This window comes from Acinonyx jubatus, chromosome A1 (genome assembly GCF_027475565.1).
Source record: "Acinonyx jubatus isolate Ajub_Pintada_27869175 chromosome A1, VMU_Ajub_asm_v1.0, whole genome shotgun sequence".
In the NCBI taxonomy this organism is placed as follows: Eukaryota; Metazoa; Chordata; class Mammalia; order Carnivora; family Felidae; genus Acinonyx; species Acinonyx jubatus.
In genome coordinates, this window is record NC_069380.1 from 49,571,972 (window position 1) to 49,595,656 (window position 23,685).

Consider the following 23,685-nt stretch of genomic DNA (forward strand, 5'->3'; position numbering starts at 1 on the left):
ATATTTGTACATGGGAAAGTATTTTCTTTCTGCTCAATTAAAAAAAAAAAAACTACTTGAGTTGCCAACTAAGTAACGGTGAGTCACTGGATTCATTTACTACCAATCTGAAAACTAAGTTGGGGGAAAAGAAAACCGCAACTAATAGCTATGCAGTAGATTTGTGGAAGCACTGTATAATTACAGCACTCACACAACAGATAATCCTCAAATCCGTCCTGAAGTATTTGGCCTTAGGTAAGGGGTCTGATAATTGGTCCAGTAAGTACTATGGCTTTTATGACCAAGCACTAATACTTTGCTTATAAATGCTCAGTTTAGCAATTGGGCACGAGTGCAGAAAAATTTGCACAAAGCAAAGGCTCTTGACAAAGTAGTATCTGACAGCTCACATGTCTTAGAAATGATGCAGTGCTTAGTTCTGATTGCGTGGGAAGGTGAGTGTTATGGGTTGAATATTTGTGTCCCCTCAAAATTAATTGGTAGCAGCCCTAACCCTCCAATGTGGCAGTGTTTGGAGGGGGGTCTTCAGGAGATAATTTGCTTTAAATGTGGTCATGAGGGATGGGATTATGAAAAAGGAAGAGAGACCATATTTTTCTCTTTCTGCCATGTGAGGATACAGCAAGGAAGAGAGTCCTTATCAGGAACCGAATCAGCTGACACCTCGAATCTTCATAATTCTGAGGAAAAATAGTTGATAGACATTGAATTACAGATCATTGCTGGCTACTGTTAAGCTTTTGACTTGCAAATAAAATCTCAGATAGACTAAAACCTCAAAGAAATGTAGAATAAATTAATTTTTCAATTTAGTCTTTTTTTTTCAGAGTTTTGCGTAAGGTACTTTTATAGCATTGGTAATTTTCCAATCACTTTGATATAGATTGTTAGAAATTGTTATTTCAGCTGAAAGTAAAAGGAAGAGCATGACATTGAAGAAAAAACACAAAGATCTTTTTTATTCCAAAATATAGTAATGTATTTTAGGTATGTATAATTCAAACAAAGAATGGATAGAGAAGTATGTGGAATTGGAAACTCAGAAATGTTTGTTTGTTTGTTTGTTTGTTTGTTTGTTTGTTAAGTAGGCTTCATGCCTAGTGTGGAGTGAAGGATCTCAAGACCCTGAGATCAAGACCTGAGCTGAGATCAAGAGTAAGATACTTAACTGACTGAGCCACCCAGGCACCCCGGAAATATCTTCTAAATCAACTTACCTTAGAGACCTTACATTGCATTCATATCTGAAAAATTCAAGATTTTCCACAATAAGAACTTAAAACATTTCTCAGGTCAGTGTTGAGTATGTCCTTCACCTTTTCTTCCCTAACCATTCTTACTCCTTAGGCAAAATCTCATCAACTTCCCTGGTTTTAGATAATATCCATAAGTTTCTGACTTCCAGATTTTTATCTCTAGATCTCATTTCTCCCCAGAGCTCACACTCGTGTATTCAACTTGCTATTTCACACTTATATTAGGAACTTCAATTCTAATTGGCCCACAGATAATATTTCTTCTCTAATATCTCTAATATTTCTTCTCCAGCTTACTCCTCCTCTGTCTTCTTGAACCCAGTATTTAGCACATTATTTTTCCATTGCTCAGGACAAAACTGTTGGCCTACCTTTTCTTGACCACCCTTTTTTCCCCATATTTTCAAGACCTATTGATTCTACTTTCAAAATATATCTTGACCCAACCTATTTCACTTATTCATCTTTGTGCAACACTATTCCAGATCCATTGAGATAGTTTATACTCTTGAAGTTTTAATTTTTCCTTTTAATTTAGGTTCTGGGCCTCTGAAATTTGTGTACCTAGTGTGAGGTTGGATTGTATTTTTTCCCCTTTGTCCTTTTATATTTAACAAGTTTTCGTTGCTTTCAATTTTTTTTCCATGCTGATATTGTGAACGTTGAGAATCCAGTCACAGAACTAGCAATTGGCTTCTCTCAGTTTCTGGTTTTGAGGCTGTATCTTTGTCACTCTACCTCCTGAGGTTCAGAACTTGTAATAAAGTAATTGCTCCAGGTTGACGAATGGTCAGCCTCTCCTCACGAAGGTGAGTTTTATGGAGTTTTAGTTGTAAGTAGTTCGCATGAGTCTTGTCCCGTCTTATATAGAGATCTTTTAGCCCATAACCCCCCAGAAACTCAGTCTTCTTTACTATCACCTACTTCCTGTCCAGGAGTCCATGGAGCTTGGATTTAAGGTCCACTGTTTTTGTTTTATATTTGATCCACTGATTCTGAGCCTAATTTTGTCTCATTATTTTTATCTGTTAATATTTTATCTGTCTTTGTCATTTGTTCAAGCAGGAGAGTTGGGTTAAGGCACAGACACAGTTATGTGGAAGTCAAGGATTGGAAGTCCTTCCACAGGATTGGAAGTCAAGGATTGACCTTTGGTGATAATCTTTGACTGCAGTGTTTTAATCCAAACAAGTACTTCCAAAGGTGGCATTTCTAGTCTCCAAGGTAGACTGATAGAGGAGGTGTTTTGAGCCAAGAGTAGCTTTACACATCCCTCATATCTCATCATGTCTGCCAGTACCATAAAGAGAACTTGGGAGCAGTTACCTGACTTGAGAGAGGGAAGCAGAGGACATTCTCTTCTACAACTACATGTCTGGAAATATTATTAATGATATAAAACAACCACAGGATGAGTGACTTCACATTGAGTGTTAGCACATTATTACTTTAGCACAGTAGCATAATTTTGTATGCCCCCAAAATTGTTTCTAAAATATCAATGAAAATGTATAGAACAGTAATTGTGTGTCATAACTAAGTGTGATAGATGTTTTCACACATTACATATTTTTATCCTCATTTTATAAATGAAATCTCAAAGGGTTATATTACTTACACAGTTGGAGTAGTTTGGATGTGAGCTCCAGAGTCCAATATATTTCATATTGCTATACTTTTATAGATGAGATGAGAAGCAGTGGGCCCCAAGAGAAAAGATGACTAATGAGACTGATATTAATATCTTTTCCATTTCATTTAGTTCCCCTTATAAATCTTGGCTGCCACCATTCCAGCATTCCTCATTCATTCATTCATTCATTCATTCAATATTCTGTGTCTGCAGTATGCTAGACGTGGTTCTACAAAGTCGAACAAGTCATGTTAATTTACTGTAACTCACTAGAAACACTTGTTCTTCCTGTCTAGCATCCCTTAATAACTCTCAAATACTTTACATATGGCAATAAAATATGTACATATTTTCATCCTTGAATCATTTACAAAATATATCCACTGTTTTTCATATAATTGGCTAATGACTTAAGGAACAGATAAAAACCTCTTTCAGACATTTACTTTTCTTTTTTTTTAGAGTTTATTTATTTTGAGAGAGAGGAGCAGAGAGAAAGAGAGAGCTGGGAGGGGCAGAGGAAGGGGTGTGGAGAGAGAATCCCAATCAGGCTCTGCACTGTCAGTTTAGAGCCTGATGCGAGGCTCAATCCCATAAATGGTGAGATCATGACCTGAGCTGAAATCAAGTGTTGGATGCTTGACCGACTGAGCCACCCAGGCACCTCCAGATGTATACTTTTTGATGGGACTTTTTGTCGAAGAAAACAACTTTTCATGTAACGCTGAAGGTCTACATTAAGAATATTTTTATGATCTGGTCAGAGAAAAGTTCTGCACTTGAAAATAAGGCATTATAATAAATATTAAAAATTCTCTACAGCAAGGTACATTGCAGAATACTAAATACTAAAATAAATAGCATGGCTCCTGTGCACACAAATTCATGAATTTCTTTTCCCCCTACTACTTGCAAGTGCCTTAAGCACAGATTATGTCTCACCTGTCATTTTTTTTCCCCACTGGCAATTTGGCACCTGGTGGATGCTCAAAACATATTTGTAGAATGCATTATTTATCGGATGGATGGATATTCTTTGTTATTGGTTGAGTGGATGTACTGTAAGGAAGAACGAATGAATGAAATGATGGCTGTATTTATATGCAACACTCTGTAAGATATTTGATACTTCACCATGTGTCTTTAGAAAAGAAAGCCTGATAGTGTTTTGGGGGACATGTAAAAAAAAAGGCCTGATAGTATTTTGGGAAGTGTGTATTTAGTATTTGGCTTTTATTCCCAGGTTTCAGAAGCATGGGACTACAAATAAATGCCAACTTCCTCTTTTGTATCTTACTGCCAGACAATTTCTGTTATTCCAAATTTGAAAGCATCATCCAAAATCTATATTTTTTCTGTATTTATCTACTTACCTATTGCTTAGGTACACAGACTATCAATAAAAGCTTGAAATTATTTTCTTGTACATAGAATTTCATTACAGCGGTACTCACTGTAATGAGCTATTCTGCGATAGAGTAAGTTGTTTTTAATTGTTGGATTAATGTAAGTAATAAAGAGATGCCATATAGCTTTCTACTTTATGATGGTTTTTTTAAATTGTATTTGTATATATCACTTAAAACTGACAATCCCAAAAGAAGCTACTTTTTTTTTGTTATAATTTGTACATGGGAAAATGAAACTCAGAGAAGTGAAATGACTTGTCTATTTCACAGGCATGCCAGACATTCTTCTGGGTAGGAAGAGACAATCACTACCTTAAGAGAACTTACAGTCTTGGGGAGTGGGAGGACAAATAAAGAGATAATTACATTATAGTAAGTGGAATTATACTTAATGCATGTACAGGGTGCTGTGAATATGTGTGGGATGTATATTTATATCAATTTGTTCAGAAGTCTGTGGAACTTCAACCAGTGTATGGTTCCAAGTGCAAGGCTTATTCTACCATAGCCAACCTTTCTCTTCTTTATCTTTTTTTTAATGCTTATTTATTTTGAGGAAGAGAGAGAATCCCAAGCAGGCTCCACGCTCAGCAGCGTAGGGCCTAACATAGAGCTCAATCTCTCAATCGAGAGGTCATGATCTGAGCCCAAATCAAGAATGGGATGATTAACCAACTGAGCCACCCAGGTGCCCCTCCCTCCCTTCTCTTTGATTCAGTCTTAGACCTAGTGGAAGTTGGTTAACAGAAGTAAATATGACAAGTGAGAAATTAAACTTCAAATGAAGAAAAGAGCTGGGTCTTGACAGTGTTGCATTTTGGTATTTTAGAGACTTCTAGAGAAGGTTACTGAATGAAATGGGGGAGTGAGCAAGGAGGACAGGAAAGCAGGACTTCTTAGCAGAAATACTAGTAAACAATTGACTTTAAACTCTAGGCCTGTCTCAGTTGCTTGCTCAGGGAAACCTATCCAGTCTTCCAACACACACATAAGACTTTGTGACTAAGAAAGGGTGAGTTGCATACTTAATAGTACCCTTAAAACTGAGTAGATGATTATGAAGATTTTTTTTTTCTGCTTCTTAATTCACAGCAACTCCTGGTTGAACTAGAGATGACTTTGCTTTCCAGTATCTCTTGACTGAGAATAGAACATTCACGATAATGAAATTCTAGACAACAGAAAATGGATGTACTGTGGAGTTCCTTGGTAATGAGATTTGAAAATAGAATTTTAACTGGAGACTAATATTAGAATATTCCTGAGTAATATCTGACCTTTATGGCTTGGAGCACCAGAGCTTCCTTCCCTTGCGTATTTGCATTTCTAATATCCTGAAGTCATTTCCTGTGTGTCAGTTTTATCACTGCCCCACTGTTTAACTGTGCTGCCTGTACCCTCCCTCAAATGTCTGTTCTTTCACCACAAATTTAGGACTGCAGAAATGACGTCAACTTCAGGGTAATTTAAATTCCAGTGATCAAATTTTCTGGTTTCCTGACCACTAGCCTTTCTTTCCTTGTTTCTTCTGTTCCCATTATTTTTTTTAGGAGCTGAAAGTTTCTTGATATATAAATATTCCCAGCCCCACTCTTTTTATCTTGTACCTAATTCCCCAAAGGGGTTGCTGCAATGATTCTCGCCTCTTTCCATTATCTCCCTTAAGTCATGGCTGAAGTTTTTGTCCCATCTTAAGAATATGGATTTTCAGCAAAATTGAAAAATATAATGGAAGAGTTCCAGCTTCAATTAAATATTTAGTATTTTATTTGTGAGTCTGTGGATTGTTTCTGCATAATTGTTATCTGATATAATCTTTCCTCATCAAAGTTATAATTTCTTAATTTGTTAAAATCTATATAACATACAAAAATATTTGGTTTTCAGGGGACCTGGCTGAAAGCTGAAGTTTTTTTTTAGTATAATATGTATTTTTAAAATAGCTTTATTGAGGCGTAAGTGTATGTATGTTGTAAAATACACACATTTTAAGAATAGAGTACATGAATTTTGATAAATACATGAATGCAATTACCACCAAAGTCAAGATTTAGAACACATTCATCATCCCTAAAAGTAATCTCTTTTTCCTTTTCAAAGTTCACATTCTATGCACAAACCATGGAACCTCTGAACTACTTTTTTTCCACTATATTTTTTTGTTTTCTATAATGTCATGCAGTTGGAATTGTATAGCATTGCCTACCCACCCCCCCCCCCCGCCTTCTAACATGGTTTCCAATGTTTCATTTCTTTAGCATTCTCTATTTTACAGATAAATAACTTGGAGAACAGTATTACAAATACTACAAGAAATTTTGCTGAAGATAGATATGGTTTTACAGAAGTCAGTAGACATTACGTAAGGATCTGTATATACGTGTGTGTGTGTGTGTGTGTCTGGAAATGGGGCAATACTGACCCACCCACGTATGTGATTTATTCTTGGAACAGTCTTGCCAGCTAATTTCAGCAAAAGTTAGTGCTGCAAAACATTGTTCTAGTCTTGTATAGGATTAAAAGAGTAACAAAACACAGTATTTGTTCTTATAAAAATTATGGTATAAACATAATTCCATAAGACAAGTAGGGTAGGTGTAATAAGGTAGCACAAAGAAAGTGTGTTGAGCACTAAAAAGAGGTGGGAGGAATTTGTTTGAGATATTAACACAGGCTTCATTAAAATGATGGTCTTTGGATAGATGGCCTTTGTGGGTGAATAGAGGTTTGGTGAGTAAAGACGGTGAAAACTGACATGCCAGGCAGAGAAAACTACATGAGAAAAGCCAAAGGGTAGGAATTAGAAGAGTGGAGAACACTTGGGGGAAAAGCTTGGCTCAATAAATATTTGTTGAGTGAATGAAAATTTAATATCCTATTCCCAAAGTTAGTGCTAATAAAGTAAAATTTAAGTGGGTCTGTAATTAATAATCATGTTGGAGGAGTGTGTTGAAATGTAATGGTAAAAAAACCTCACTTCACAGCCTGCACATGTGGCTCCTTGCCTGACTCCAAAGGGCCTCCCTGACCCATGCCTCCTTCCTGTCCTGATAGCTGCTTTTTTATCCTTCAAGGTTGAATTTCCTTTCTGTCTTCCCAGGAAGCCTTCCTTGACTTTCCTCTCCAGAGTCAGCTGCTCCATCACTGTGCCTGCTGTTATTATAGTACTTACACTGAAACCATTCAGTTATGTGTAGATCTCCACCACTGAACTGTGAGAAGCTCAAGGGCAGAAATTTTGTTTCACTTGTCTGTGCATAACCAGTTCTTGGATCTGGTAGGTGCTCAACACCGTCTAGTTGCAGGACAGAGACATGCTTAGCTGAGTACTGAGTTGATAGTTTTCTCTTCTGCCTTTATGTTATTCCTTCCTTCAGTCTCAGTGTGTAGTTCTTAGTCTCCAGCTGGAAACTGAGCTGTCTATACACATTTCACAGCTCTGTGCTTTTCCATGTCCCCTCAGCCCCCCATGGCCTTAGCCAGTGTCTTCATGGACCTAAATTCTAAACATCTCTTTAGCTGGAGCTCAAAGGCCTCCTTTATCAGAGTGCTTCTCTGATGTCCAGCCAAGGTGTTTTGCCTTCTCTGAATTTACGTGATAATTTTCTATACCACTTTCATGATGTTTTCTATTTTCTAGACCCAAAGTCAGAACCTGAATTTTGTATACTTCGAATCCCCAAAAGGCTACAAGGTGCCCTCAGAATAGACACATATTCAAGTTGCATTCAGTGTTTTTTTTTAATTGAGCACAATTTGTCAGGCCCTGCGTTGGTGGCTAGCTATTCAATAAATATTTACTAAACAAATGGTTCACTCATCACTTGCTTTGGGGGTAAACTGCAGAGCAACACAGGCTAAATGAAAATGTAATTTGGAGGCAGAAAAAGAGAAAGGAACAAATCAGAAATACATCCTGTAGCAAATTACAGAATTTCACAAAACCATTTGAAATCTTGCTTTGCTTATGAAAATCTCCACAAAAATCTAGCAACCCTGAGAGCAGTTTGAAAAAAATGATAACCTGGAAGAAATAAACGTTTTCTCAACATGGAAGGAGTTTTAGAGAGTTTTGTAGTTTCTTTTGTAGTTATGAACGTGTCTTTTCAGTAATTACATGGTGACTAATTTTACATTCAAGCTAAACACTTAACTTTAAATGTATTTGATTCTATAGATCAAGTATAGACTTGGAAGCTTTGAATAGAAAGCTAAGTATGGGTTATAACAATAAGGAAATAAAATTAATCTACTTGGAGTTCTTTTCTTTTATCTAAACAAATAATCAACTTTTATGATTTCAGGGCCATTCATTCCTCTTTCTTTCCTTATAAAAGCATTCACTCTGGTCACAATTTTCTTTGTCTCTTTTGATTACCTTGGGGACTCAGGCTAACACACCAGGTCTTACTCTCACTAACTTCATGATTCTTTTTCCCTACAAAGCTGAATGTAGTTGAGGACCTTAGCGTAGCACATCCAAATGCGTTCTGCTTCCATAGCAAAGGACTTTCATGTTCAATTTCACCAGGATTTAAAAAGTGAAATATAAATATTTCATTTTAGAATTATTAAATGTTAACTGAACATTTCGAGAAACAACATCATCTTGTTTGCCCCAGAGGGTCTCAGCCACCCTGCAGACTACCCACCTCCAGGTTAGGGCACCTGAGTCAAAGCTATTCCCAGGATGAATAAGCAAGGCTCTGAAGAAAATGATCAGTTGGGGGCCAATTCACTTTAGAACAGCAATGATGATGCTGTTATTCATAGGTGTTGAAGGAATGGTGATACTTGGCTGGCAGAGTCTTTGTTTACTGATTTATTTCTCCCTCTTTTCTAGGAGATGCAGCAAAAGCTCATACTGTCTGTATAATGCTTCCACAAGCACAGTGAGTAGATACATTACTAGTTTCTCATTAACTTGTCTAATATTTTGTGTCCCTTTAGCCAATGCCTACTTCTTCTGCATTCCTCACTGAGACCTTTTTCTTGTCTCTAATGTCCCTCTCAAAAATGGAAGCAGCTTTCTATGTCAAGTATCTACTATTTTCCTTTTTTTTTTTTGATTGCTCATGGTTGCTCTACTTTCTAAGCTCATTTTTAAATGGCAGAGAACATGGGAGATTTTTCTCGGAACTCTTCAAGATTGACAAAACCAGCACTTTGTAAATAGTTTTATCTTGTGTATACTTGGAAAACTTCTGCACTTGCATCGGAGCCCACCACATGCCCTGGGAAAAATTTCGGAAAGAGCTTGCCTTGTGCTGTAGATGTGCTCTGAACGGGGAAGGATCAGTGAATGTTTGTTGAATGAACGAGTGAGTGAATAAGGAACACAAGTGAGAGCTAGCCCTACTGAACACACAGGAAGGCCATTCATGTTTTAGAACAGAATCTAAGATTGTAAATACTATTACCGTCTGGCAGACTGTGTCCTGATTATGTTAACATAGTCTTAGCCACAGCGGTTTGAAGATAGAGCTTGTTCTGAATATGTGGTCAACTGAGAATATGATTCTTAGTGAAAGGATATCGTGTGATTTTAGATCTCCTCTACAGTCTTCTTTTATTTATTTTTAACGTTCTAATTTTTTTGATTTTGAGAGAGAAGGAAAAAAGAGAGTGAGATAAAGTATGTGAGAGAGCAGGGGAAGGGCAGAGGGAGAGATAGAGAGAATCTCAAGCAGTGGGGCTTGATTCCATGATTTGGGATTGTGACCTGAGCTAGAATCAAGTCTGAAGTTCAACCAACTGAGCCACCAGGTGCCCCCTACAGTCTTCTGTCAAAACAACTCGATTTTATGTGTTTGATTATTGTAAACTTAATTTTTTATAAGTAGGTTACAAATATACTGTAAATAATAACATGCAGGAAGACTAAAGAAACACTACCTTTTACATAGTGAAATACAGTCAAGCTGATTAACATGCCATCTGCTGACTTTGTTACTATTTTTTTGTGTGTTATGAGAACATCTGGAATCTACTGTCTTAGCAAATTTTCAATATTTAGTAAGTATTATTAACTATAGTCATCACGCTGTATATTTAATCTGTACACTTAACTCATCCTGTGTAACTGCAACTTTGACCAACATCTCCCCATTTCCTCTACCTCTCCTTTCTCTGGTAACCATGGTTCTACTCTCTGCTTCTCTGTATTCAACTTTTTTAGATTCCACATAGAAGTGAGATTTCTGTGTCTGGCTCATTTCACTTTGCAGTCATCATTTCACTGTGTATGTGTGTATGCTCATCATGTTGTACAATTTAAACATACGCAATTCTTATTTTTAAAAGCTCTATGTTTTACGAGTCCCTTTATATGAAAAATTAGAAAAGGTGAAGGTTTAATGACAGAAAGCACATCACTGGTCACCAAGGCCAAGAAGCGGAGGAAGGGATTGATGACAAATGAATATGAGTGAACTTTTCGGGGTGATGGAAATGTTTGATATTACGATGGTGGTGGTCTTGACACCATGCACATTTAAGGCTGTACACATAAAATTAGTGAATTTTATTATATGTTAATTTTACCCCATCACAACTAATTAATAAAGTGAAAAACAAAGGAAATAAACAAATACATCTTTGTTGTTTGGAAAAAAATAAGCAAAAATAAACACTGACTGTGGAGGTTGGCACTGGAGGAGAATCTCATGGTGGAGCTGCCCTCTGAGGCTTTCACCATCACCTTGGGATTATTTGCTGTCTCCATTATAGCCTCCAGGGACTCCGTTTATCCTTCAACTTTCTGGTCCCAATTTAGAGAAATGACCTTGCTCTTGCTTTACTAATAGCTTAACTGAGACATGGTAGAATATTTTTTAAATATTGATTATGAAAAAAATCAGGAATGAAAAGGAAAACAATCACAGAACAACACTTTGAATCTTCTCGATAGTAACATACTTGCATCTTGTTCTCTGCATCAGAGGATGGAAAATTTTTTCTGTAAAGGACCAGGTCGTAGTAAATATGTTTGGCTGTGGACCATGCTATCTCTGTTGGGACTGCTCAGCTTTGCAGTGGTAGTGTGAAACCAGCTGTAGACAATGTATCAATAAATGGACTCCAACAAGGTATTAGGAGATCAGGCAGGGCCAAATTTTGCCTGCATGCAAAATATATATTTGGTTTGAGGTTATGTCTTTTCTTTGGTTCAATGACATGAAATATTCAGGGTGCCCCTGAATATCACTCTCTACAGTCTGAATTGTGCCCTACCTTTGTAAATGTAAAAAAAAATCATAATCTTGTCAAAAAATGATACAAGAACTGAAACATCATTGGAAGATGCAAACACATCTAGTTAAGAACCAGAGACTCGTTTCCTCATGAAATTTTTAGAAACCTAATACAATTATTCTTGTTACTATTAGATCTGTTGTTTATTCAAGACAGAGCATGCACATATGGGTGCATATTTGCTTTGGGTTTCTCAGGGAATCTTGTATAATGTAGAAATAGTTTACTGCTGGGGTCAGATTCATGTATGGTATAGAAGGCCGGAAGGGCCGGATTAAGGTTCGGGAAATGGGGGTTTATAAATCACCTCTGTATGTATTGTACCTACATTCCCACATCAGCTGTTACTGAGGCTGTTGTACACAAAGTCAGTCCTAAGCAGATCACTTTTTTAACAGAACAAACAAGAACCCAATCCACCTCTACTATTACTCTGAGCTTTCACTCCAAGTCAAAAGCTTAGGTCAATGTAGAATGAAAGCCTCTGATTCTTCTCTGTGCCTTTTGTAGTTAAAACTGACTTAGCAGCGGTGGTGTCCCAACAACTTTCAGGACGGTTCCTGCAGCAGGTGTGTGTACCTGTCTTATTCCAGACAAGCAGTCATCAGGTTAGCTCACTGGAGGTTGTATGCCCACATCATTTCATAGATCTGCACATCAGATGTGGTCTCATGAATCTGTGCATCTGGTCGCCTCTTGTCTCTGCATGTCTGATGCCTGCCTGTGTTGCTCTGACACATCTCCATCATTGTGATTATTATTATTTGGGGGGAGGGCACTTTCTTACTCTCTGTCACCATAAGATGCTCCAGGCTCATCTTGTATATTTACCGTCTCAGTCCATGAAACTGCTATTTCCCTTTCATTCCAAGGAGCCTTGGTTCATTTTATGGGATTATGTGGATGTATTTCACAATATCTGGATGCAAGGTGTGACAAATAGCATTTTTCACTTAGGACTAAAAATGGTGTGTGTGTGGGGCTCCCTCTTGAAACCTTCTGTTGAGCACTGTCTTTCCAACACTTGTGTTAAGGATGGAGGTTGGTGGTGGGAGGAAAGTATGTACTCACAAGTTTTCAGGTTTTCCCAAAGAGGCACCACTGGTGTTGAGGAAATGCCTTGCCATTTAAAATTTCTCATCACTGTGTATAAATGAAAGAAAAGGAAGGACAGTAACCCTGCGATCTCTACCATCTGCTCCCACCCCTGACCTCTGAGCTTAGCAGGCTCACCAGATATGACAGTGGATGATGAGAGCTGCTTCATGAGACAACTTGGACTTGGAGTCTTTAAACTGAGATGCTAAGGGCAGCCTAGCAGGGTTTTATATACTATTACTTGTTGTCTGCATTTTGTACTCTACGGGGTGTAGGCTGGGGCTGGTGACTGGATTCAGTCTCCTGATTTGGTGGTTAGTGTTGTGATTCTTTATAGGAACGAGAGGAATAAAGGGTATAATAATATTATGGAAAAGGACTTGATGACTTACCACATGTGGGATAAATGGGGAAGGGAAGAATGAAAAACAGACCTTTTCTGGCTAACTGTGGTTGGTGATACTTGAATAAAAATGCGGACCTTAGGCATTGTTGTAGGGTCTATGAGAAAGTTGGAAATGTATATTTGAAACTCAAAGAGGTCTGTTTGAATGGATTCAGGAGCCATTTTTATGGGCACCATGGTGAATTCTTTTCTTCCAGGGGTCTGACACATGCCTTGAAAATTTTAGTATGTGTGCTGGAAATAGTAATATGTGGATGGATTTTACTTCAAAAGGGATACATGAGTTGAATATGAAGACACTTTAAAGAATAAAACTCAATTTATTCACTCATTTCTTTTTAGAATATATGAGTGTTAAAATCAGGATGTAAATTGCAGCAGCAACAACAAAAAAGATTGGTTCAATGAACTGCCAGCTACAAAGTTATGAGCATGTGCTCTCTGCTCATGTGAGAATTACTGTGATTATAGGAGCTATTAGTAAATTGCATATTTTAAAAAGTATAAATTACTTTTTCTTGATAAATGTGGAAGTTATTTCAGGGTTATATTTATATTTCATTTACAAGTTACTTTTCTTGAGAGATGTAACTCTTATTTTGCAGTTTTATTTTTGTTTCATTGAACAGATAGTAATAGTCAACAGTTTATAACTATAAACTATTAGTGCTTCTGGTAAGTGGCATGAATTAACTGCTGTAATTATATTTATGCTGATTGTTCCTGTCAGTTCAACTCACTGAACTGGAGAGAAAAGCCTTTTCTGTATCATTTGTACAAAATGTTGGAGGATAGTTTCAGTATAAATCTATAAAGGAGACAACTGAGAAGTTAAATTAGAAATTGTAGTTCTTCTAAAGGAGATTTAAAAATAAGTCCTACATTCATGGGCAGGAAGCTCCAAGATGACTTTTATTTTTCTGTAAGGTGTCCCTGAACAGGATCGAGGATAAGGTGTGTAATTAAGTGTACTACACCCACAGTGCAAGGAAATGGGTTGTTCTACTCTTTCTGTGCCCACCAACACCATTTCCATCATGCCTTTTGCTGATTATTGACGATGGCACAGAGATATGACAAATGTGTAGCTATGGCTCTTCTCTCCTGGACAGATGGCAGACATGGCCTAATGATCATTGTAGCTCTGATGTTTTCCACTGTTGGCTCAGAATTCTTCTACACATAGTGGTCCAAATGATTTGAATTGAAACACATAACAGAACCTAGTAGCTATCTTTGTGCAGGAAGAAACACAAACTCATAAGAACATCAGTGGATTTGGGAACCACAATTGGATTTATCCAAAACAGGAATAGTCGAGAACTGGATGAGTTTCCAGAGCAGGCATTTTCTGATTGTGCCCTTGATTCAGTTATTGTAATTTATCTTTTTTTTTTCAAAATTTAAAATGTTTATTTTATTTTTGAGAGAAAGAGAGAGTGTGAGTAGGGGAGGGGCGGAGGGAAAGGAGGCACAGAATTCGAAGTAGGCTCCAGGCTCTGAGCTGTCAGCACAGAGCCCAAGGCAGGTCTCGAACCCACAAGCAGTGAGATAATGATGCTTAACCGACTGAGCCACCCAGGTGCCCTGTATAATTTATCTTTCTGCTATTAAGTACTCCTTTTATTTAAAAAAAATTTTTTTTCAACGTTTATTTTATTTTTGGGACAGAGAGAGACAGAGCATGAACGGGGGAGGGTCAGAGAGAGAGGGAGACACAGAATCAGAAACGGGCTCCAGGCTCCGAGCCATCAGCCCAGAGCCTGACGCGGGGCTCGAACTCACGGACTGCGAGATCGTGACCTGGCTGAAGTCGGACGCTTAACCGACTGCGCCACCCAGGCGCCCCTTAAGTACTCCTTTTAAATATCAGCACTTTAGAATTTAAAGTTCATTAAGATTTTACCAATTTTTATTTTTATTATTTTAGTGAGAGCCCAAGTTGGGGAGGGGAAGAGAGAGGCGGGGGACAGAGGATCCCAAGTCGGCTCAGAGCTGACAGCTTCAGCACTGAAAGCAGTGAGCCGGATGCAGGGCTCAAACTCATGAACTGCTGAAGCTCAACCAACTGAGCCACCCAGGTGCTCCTTGCCAAAATCTTTTTAATAAGCTTTGTATCATCGCCACTTTCGACAGGATTCCATTCAAATCTGTTTTGGTCACGCTTAGCAGCAAGTTGGCCAAATCTTAAGCCCTAAGACAAAATCAACCAGAATCTCTCAGGACATTATTTATACTTTTCATGTCAATGAAGTCTTACACCCAAAGAAAGAAGAGAGGAAAAAATGGCAGTTTGGCAGTGTTCTCCACTCCATGGATTCAACATCCTTTTCCTCTCTATCCCAAATGAACAATGTTCTCTGGCTGTTGACTGGGAGAGGCCTGAGGCACAGTGCCAAAGGGATCTAGAAGATTCTGTCTTTCCAAATGTGGGTTAATAGTAAGCAGAGGTCCAATGGCCTGAGTTTCAGTCTTTAGTCTTGGTCTTGCCATTAACCAGCTGTTATGTGCCTGACTTTATCTGTAAAATAAAAGAATGTTATAAAAAACATCTTAAATACATAATTTTTACTTCTGAATTCCTTCTAGCTTCCTTTTCCTGCTCTCTCTGTTAAATAGAGCATAAGCTTTGAACCACACAGAATTGGCCAAGTTTTAAATCGAGGGACAGTATGAAGCCTTTCCATACTCTTCCTTTGTATTCTTTACAGAATTGTAAAGAATTGGTATTGTTTTTATTTTTTTCCACCTTTAAGCAGTACAGAAAAAGGTGAATACCCTTAGGTAAAGAAAAGACAAACACAAGAAAGCAAATTTCCTAAAGACTAAGAAAAGGGCATGAACAAAAAACTTATAGAAGAATAAATATACTTGGACAGACATGTGGGAATATGTTGAAGCTCAGTGGTAATACCAATTCATAAAATAATTTTTCAAGCACCAAACTAACGTACATTTTAAAAGATAATAGTTTGATTAATGCTGGATTCCTGGGTGGCTCACTTGATTGAGTGTCTGACTCTTGGTCTCAGCTCAGATCTTGATCTCAGGATTGTGAGTTCGAGCCCTGCTTTGGGCTCCTTGCTGGGGGTGGAGCCTACTTAAAGAAAATAGTATGCTTAATGCTGATGAGATAGGGGTGAGATTTATATTTGCTAGTCAGTGTAAATTAGTAGAATCTGTATGGAGAATAATTTAGTAATATGTAACAAGGGTCTGTTGGGCCCATTGTTTTCCCCTTTTAAGATTTATATTAAGCATCCATTCAGAAAGTTGAATAAATATTTCTGTTAAAATATTAGTAAGAGTGAAATACTGAAAGCATCATAAATATGCAGCAACAGAGAGTTAAATAAATTGTGTCAATGGGATACCGTATAACATGGTCATTTGAAATGACATTAAAGAATAGTTAATGTTAACTGAACAAAATTGCTCTACAGTAGAGTCTATCAAAAGCATATTATTTTAATTATATATATAACATATATATAAATGGAAGATAATATATTAACATTAATCACTGTTAAGTGATTTTCTCTGAGGGATGGATGTAGAAATGTTTTCACATTTCTCCTTTAACTTCATTCTGTGTTCTTTAGTGTAGAAATGAAAATGTATGTCTTCAATAAGAACACTAAAATATAGTAAAAAGTAATATGTAGGATTTTTAAATACAATTTTTAATTTTTAAATTGGTAATATGTCAAATTATAACATACCTAACAATTTCAGTGAACATATTGTGTCAGAAAATTTCCAAATTCCAACTGCACGAGCACAAAATATGATTTGTTACTACCAATTATAAAGAATTAAGAGGAGATATTCTGGGGAAAGGAGGAAATTTAAAATGTAAACAAAAAAATTGCTATTTCTATCGAGAAAACAAATGAAAAGATGACAAAAAGATACTCTCTGTATTTTCCCTGGTATAGTTTTCTCTCTGGGAGTGAATTATTTTGTCAGCAGCCTTAATTCTCTAAGTCAGTTGGGATGACTTTTCATTGTCCTTTAGTGAAATACTGGTCCAGTGATCTAAAAAGAGATACAGCAGTATCCAGTGTGCCTCACTAAGAAGCTTTGATATTCCTTCATATAGTTTCTTAGGAGGAACAGCAATATTACTTGGGGCCTGTCAACTTTTCCTTATTTTTAAAAATAAATATTAAAATAAATTTTAAGTATTTTTAAACTAATGTTTTCAATCAAAACTGCCCCAATATTGTAAAATTTCACAAGTAAATTCTTAAAAGAAAGGTTTATCACTTTGTGTTGATTTCCAATGAAGCTCAGATTTGAAATGTAAATACTGTTTTTAAAGACATTACAAGTAGATTGGGGATTTTACCCCACATCCCTTTCAATCATAGGAAGTTGCTTCTTCCAGTTTTACAGTGACTCATTTTAACTCACAACTAAATAAAACAAAGAACGCTGTAGATCTGAACTATAGCGACCTAATCTTGAAATTATTAAAAATACATGAACCAGATGGCAACCCTCCAGGGTACATCATCTGACGCAGATATCAGATTAGAAGTTTTCTTTCATAAGCAGACTGTTTAATACCACACTTTATTTAGATCTCCATTAAAGAACTGTGCCTTGAATGTGAAATTGTCTAGAGGCCAATTACTTAAGGGCTTGACCCAAACTATAGGAAATAAAAAATGTATTAGCCAATCTGTAACAAACAGAAGTGCTCATTAAATTAATATTAGTACAAAAACAATACACAGTACCATCCATAAAATATGCATTGGCTTGTGAAGGCATCATGTTACCTCATTGGAAGGCTTTTAAAAACAATGCATTTTGAGCAGCTGCTGTATTTTGGATGTGAATATTTCAGCCTAACAGGCTTATTAAGGAACTCACGTGTTGTAACAAATCTATAAGGTAGCTGTAAGATATTTCAAGAGATTTGGGCTTTGTTTAAGCTGTTTTGCGGGGGTAGGGTGGAGGAGAGGGAACCAAGGCTACAAACTGAGTCCTTTGCAAAAATCACAGATTGTAGCAGAGTGGCATGAAAACTTGCCTCCTGACTTAATTCTTTTCTGACACACCAAATTATCCCAACTAACACTCAAGTTCCTCTTTGTGAATGAGCAACAGTCATGTTAGTCAGGAGCCTTGGATTCAACCTGAGGATTATCTGTTCTACCCAGTGTTTGTTAGTTTGCTTCCCTTTGTGGGTCTGTTGTTATTCAACAGCTTTCTTCTGGCCCTAAAACAAGGAATTGTGACTGAACATACTCATCTTCTGTCTGTTGTGCTGCCCAAACACAATGAGAATATGTAGCCTTTCTTTTACACACTGCCCAGACGCTTAAAAAAAAAAAAATCAATTAGAACTGCATCAGCAATGTCAGGTTTATTCACATTCAAGAGAAAGCAGTCTGCTCAAATTTCTCTAATTTTTTTTTAACAAATTAGTTTTTTGTTTAAGTTCATTTAATTATTTTGAGAGAGAAACAGACAGCGTGAGTGAGGGAGGGGCAGAGAGAGAGGGAGAGCCAGAGAATCCCAAGCAGGCTCCCTGCTGCCAGCACAGAGCCTGACATGGGGCTCAAACTCACAAAACTGTGAGATCATGACCTGAGCTGAAATCAAGAGTTGGACACGACTGACTGAGCCACCTAGGTGCCCCAAATTTCTCTAATTTTTACAGTTGGCTAGGAAATATCTTTTCAGTTAGTAATTGTTTCTTTAATATTTTATAAAATGAATGCTTATTGTAAAAATCCAGAAAGAGGAAAAACATCCATGTCATACAATTGTTAACCCTTTGATAAATTTCATTTAATCCTTTAAGTATGTATATATACTTGTTGGCCTGGTTTATTCAAGTGATTAAAAAACATGTCCCGATCATGGACAATGTGCTACACATTTGAGAAAGACTGAATAATGTGTATGTGTCTGTGTCTACAAGCACACTATCCTCCAATGACTTACAGTTTAGTGAAGAGATGTAGTACAGAAAATTCTATTTGGGTAATAACACTACATATATAATAAATAGTTATATAATAGATATGTATCTTGCTTTCTTCATAGTAAAACATAGTGAGCATTTTCCCACTTTATTAAAATTTTGTGACACTATCATGTAAAAGTTTATAGTATACTATGTGTGTTTTTTGTTTTATTAGACATTTCCCTGATAATAAATATATAAGTTTTTTTTATTTTTATAAATTATTAAGAAATGAAATTTGGTACTTACATTGTTCTTTTCTTTGTATTTTAGAATAAGTTTTTAAAAGGTGACTTTATGGTTCAAAGCTCAGAAAATTTCAAAGTTTAACACAACTGATTCACTATTTTTCAGAAAGCCTATGAAAACTTATAATATTGTCAGAGTATATTAGAGTGGCAATCATACTACTTCTCCACCAACTTTGTTATTTAAAAAAATTATTGCTAACACTTTTTGTTGAAAATAGTAAATCCTTATAATAATTTACATTATTAGTAACTTTATTTAAAATGTGTAGCACATATATAAGTATATAAATTTATATTTTGTATATATGTATATATACAATTTGTGTTTGATTTTAGCAGATTATTAGTTGATGCTTTTGCTTAATATTTTTTTGGAATCCATTTCATTGCAAATGGCAAGATTTCATTCTTTTTAATGGCTGCATAATATTCCATTATATATATATATTTTTTTCTTTTTTAATGGCATCCTTTTTATCCATTCATCAATTGATGGACACTTGGGTTGCTTCCATATCTTGTCTATTGTCAGTAATGCTGCTATAAACATAGGGGTGCACGTATTCCTTTGAATTAGTGTTTTTTCATTTGGGTAAATACCCAGTAGTGCAACTTCTTAGGGTACTTCTGTTTTTAAGTTTTTGAGGATATGCCATACTGTTTTACACAGTGGAACAGTTTGCATTCCCACCAACAGTGCACAAGGATTCCTTTTTCTCTACATCCTCACCAACAACTGTTCTTTCCTGTGTTTTTAATTTTAGCCATTCTGACAAGTGTGAAGTGATATATCATTGTAGTTTTGAGTTGTGTTTCTCTGGTAATAAGTGATGATGGGCATCTTTTCATGTATCTGTTGGCCATGTGTATGTCTTCTTTGGAGAAATATTTGTTCATCTGTCCATTTTTTAAATTGGATTACTTGGACTTTTTGTTGTTGAGTTTTATAAGTTATTTATATATTTGCACACTAACTCTTTACTGGATATGTCATTTACAAATATTTTCTCCCATTCCATAGGTTGCCTTTTAGTTTTGTTGATTGTTTCCTTCACTTTGTGGAAGCTTTTTATTTTGATATAGTTTCAATAGTTTATTTTTGCTTTTGTTTCCCGTATCTCAGGAGATAAATCTAGAAAGAAGTTGCTATGGCCAATGTCAAAGAAGTTATTGCCTCTGTTCTCTTCTAGGATTTTTATGGTTTCAGGTTTTTAATCCATTTTGAATTTATTTCTGTGTATGGTGTAAGGAAGTGGTCCAGTTTCATTCTTTTGCATGTTGCTGTCCAGTTTTCCTAGCACCATTTGTTGAAGACACTTTTTTCCATCGGATATTCTTTCCTGATTTGTCACAGATAAATTGACCATATAATTGTGTTTTTTCCCTGTATTTTCTATGCTATTCCATGATCTGTGTGTCTATTTTTTGTGCCAGTACCATACTGTTCTGATTACTATAGCTTTATAATGTAACTTGAAGTCCAGAATTGTGATGCCTCCAGATTTGCTTTTTTTTTTTTTTTTAAAGATTGCTTTGGCGATTTGGGGTCATTTGTGGTTCTATACAAATTTTAAGATTTTTCCAGCTCTTTGAAAACTGTTGTTGGTATTTTGATAAGGATTTTTAATCACTGAACAGTTATTTTGGAGGATAGGGTTGAGGGGCATGAAATGATGATCATAATTAATGAGAAATCTCAAGGCTCTGAATATTTCTAGTTAAACATTCACTCAGCAAATAGGGAGCCCATCATTAAGTCTGGGAGAGTAAATTGTAATGGATGAAATGAAATAATAACTTTTGATATTCAGTGGTTTTTAATATCTAATTTTTATTTTGTTTTGGTTGAGGAAATATCTCATGTCGCCATCAGTTTCCTTATGACTTCAAAGAAATAAATGAACTTTCTTTTGTAATGTTGCTGATTTAAAGAGACAATATACTTTTCTAGCTATTGACATTTGGTTATTACCACTGTGCACATACTGCATTTTAGAAACCACTTTTCTTCTTTTCTGTTTTTGAGACTGAAGAGAAATTGCATTTGCCCACATTCCCACACTGTGACCAGAAAAAAGAGAAACAAATATAAAATGTTTATCTAAACTCACGTTTGGAGAAAGTGGTTTTTTAGACACAAACAGCGAAAGATTTTTTTCACTGGCTAATATGACACAGGGCAGGATAATTCTGTAATATATTAATAATGTATTTTTTACTTACTTTTCTAGCACAAAATCCTGTAGATTATTTAACCAAACAAAAAACGTTCTTTTCAGTAGAGCATAGATTTTATTTTTCCATTTTTTGGTCTGTCTCTTTCTCTCTCTAAGGATTCTCTGGTTCTTCAGAAATTCAGACCAAAAAGCAGGTTTCCAGTGATAAGAGCTGCAGTCCAAGCGGAACAATAATGTATCCTTAATATTCTGAAAAGTAGGCCCTTTGCCATATGTTGTCAATTCCATGGAAGCAAATAAAATGATACAAATTGTTATTATAAAATTCTTGAGTTTTATTCTAAGATTAGGATCATGATAGATTATTAAAGTGAAATGTATGTTAATATTAAATAGTTCCATATGGTATGCATCAGTCACAATAGAGATGATACCTTTTTATTCTATGCATTTCTATATTTAAATACAAATTTGTTAAACATATTCAAACAATACTTACAAATAAAGTAAAAATATAGTATTATTTTAACTTTTTACCTTACCTCCATTCACTTCCTTCTCTAGATGTAACCATTGTTAAAATTTAGCACATATGCTAGAACTTTTTCATATCATATAGGCAAAGAGGAAGATTTCATATCATATACACAAAGGTGTATAGGAAATACACCTATATATAGTTCTAGGATTTTAAAAGAATATGAGATCATACCATATCTATTTTTCTGTAAAAATTATTTTTTTACTTAAAATATGTCTTGATATTTGCTAATATAGACATTTTAAGTGCTCGTGGTTCTTTTTAAGGATTACCGTTTTTATTGAAGTCATCCCCTGCTAGAGTAGACACCTGCGTACACAGCGTCTGCAAGGAATTGGGATACAGAGAAGCATGAGTTGAATAGAAGCAGCAGCCAACTCCACGCTACAGAGCCCTGAAGAGGCTTTGAAGCCTACTCTCTGTGGAGATGTATTCTTGTTTCATATTTTAGCAATCCTTATTCCTTTCTTTGAACATCCTCTGAAATCATAACTTGTCTGCTGTCCTGTTTTCTTCCAGATACATTCCGTAACTATTTGGTCAGCTGTCCCAGGCTGCAGTGATTTTTATGATGTCCCTCCTTCTGTCAGAGGACTTTCACAAATCCCAAATGATCTGTTAGTCTTTACCTTCTGGAGCTGCTTTTTCATTTCCAGAAGGCCACTCGAGTCATGATAAACCTTGCCCTTTTCACACCCAGCCTGTTGCATTTCCTTCTTTCTCTTTGAAGGAGGTCCAGCGTTCTCACTTGCGTACTTTTGATATCCAGTAGTGTTGATACTGTTTGCCAGAACACAAAGTAAATGGCAGGAAAAGAGGCCACAGCTGAGTAAACAACACTTGTTGTGGAATATACTCGACACTGGGTAAAATGATAGAGTACTCTTGGCTGCGACGCTTAGGATTTTGGCTGGGATCCTCTGTAGAATATGGCTCACCAGTTCTCACTGACTGAGAACTCAAGGCATGGGAAAAACACAAATACGCATTCAGTGACACATACATATTGTTTACCATAAAGGGTTATGATACACAAACACATCATATACACATATTTATGTATTACATATCAGTAAGATACTTCAAAGATAAAATTAGCACACATTAGTGTTGTGTGGGCATGGTCGGTGTACTCACATATACATGTGTGTATGTATCTTTGTGTGTACGTGTGGATATGTTTGTAGCACACATTTCTGAGTGAAAATGCTGGGTAAGAGGTGATGAGGGGCTTGCCAGATTGGTATTGCACAAATAGAAACTAATCTTTTTATTGCTCAGTTCACTAATTCTAGGGATATTAACATTATAAGCTAGCTTGTTATAAACCTACTCTCTCAGAGAGACTACCCAGAAAATATAGACAAAATTAAAGGAAAATATCTGTCAGAAAGTCAGCAAGGACTCAAGGGGCTGAGAGCAGACATTTGGTGCCGCTTTTCCTTTCAAAGCATTTGCCCGTTCTCATGGGGTTTGTGAGACTCTTAGAAACTGAGAAAACCTTTTTGTCGGTCTTGGGGTCTCTAGGGTCAGAAACTAGAGTCCAGGGACTACCAAGAAGGAAGGGCCTAGTATACACCCAAGTCTTCTGCTTGGTATTGGTGAGGGACCATACCCTCAGAGTCAGAGTGACCCTTTTTAATGTCAGGAACAGGTTTCACAGACCCTGAAGCC

At 36.3% G+C, this 23,685-nt stretch overlaps 2 long non-coding RNA genes across 2 annotated transcripts in view; one reads left to right on the forward strand and one right to left on the reverse strand.

The window, feature by feature from the left end:
* LOC113601063 (uncharacterized) overlaps positions 1 to 23,685 on the forward strand; it is a 521,919-nt gene that overhangs the window by 135,981 nt on the left and 362,253 nt on the right. The window contains exon 7 of the long non-coding RNA XR_008296022.1: positions 9,145 to 9,193. This is a non-coding gene — a long non-coding RNA (uncharacterized LOC113601063). The remainder of the gene's footprint in view (positions 1 to 9,144; positions 9,194 to 23,685) is intronic.
* On the reverse strand, positions 14,960 to 22,022 carry LOC113601064 (uncharacterized). The gene is made up of 2 exons (XR_003422203.2): positions 21,517 to 22,022; positions 14,960 to 15,580 (listed from the first exon to the last, which is right to left on the reverse strand). It is a non-coding gene; the product is annotated as an uncharacterized LOC113601064 (long non-coding RNA).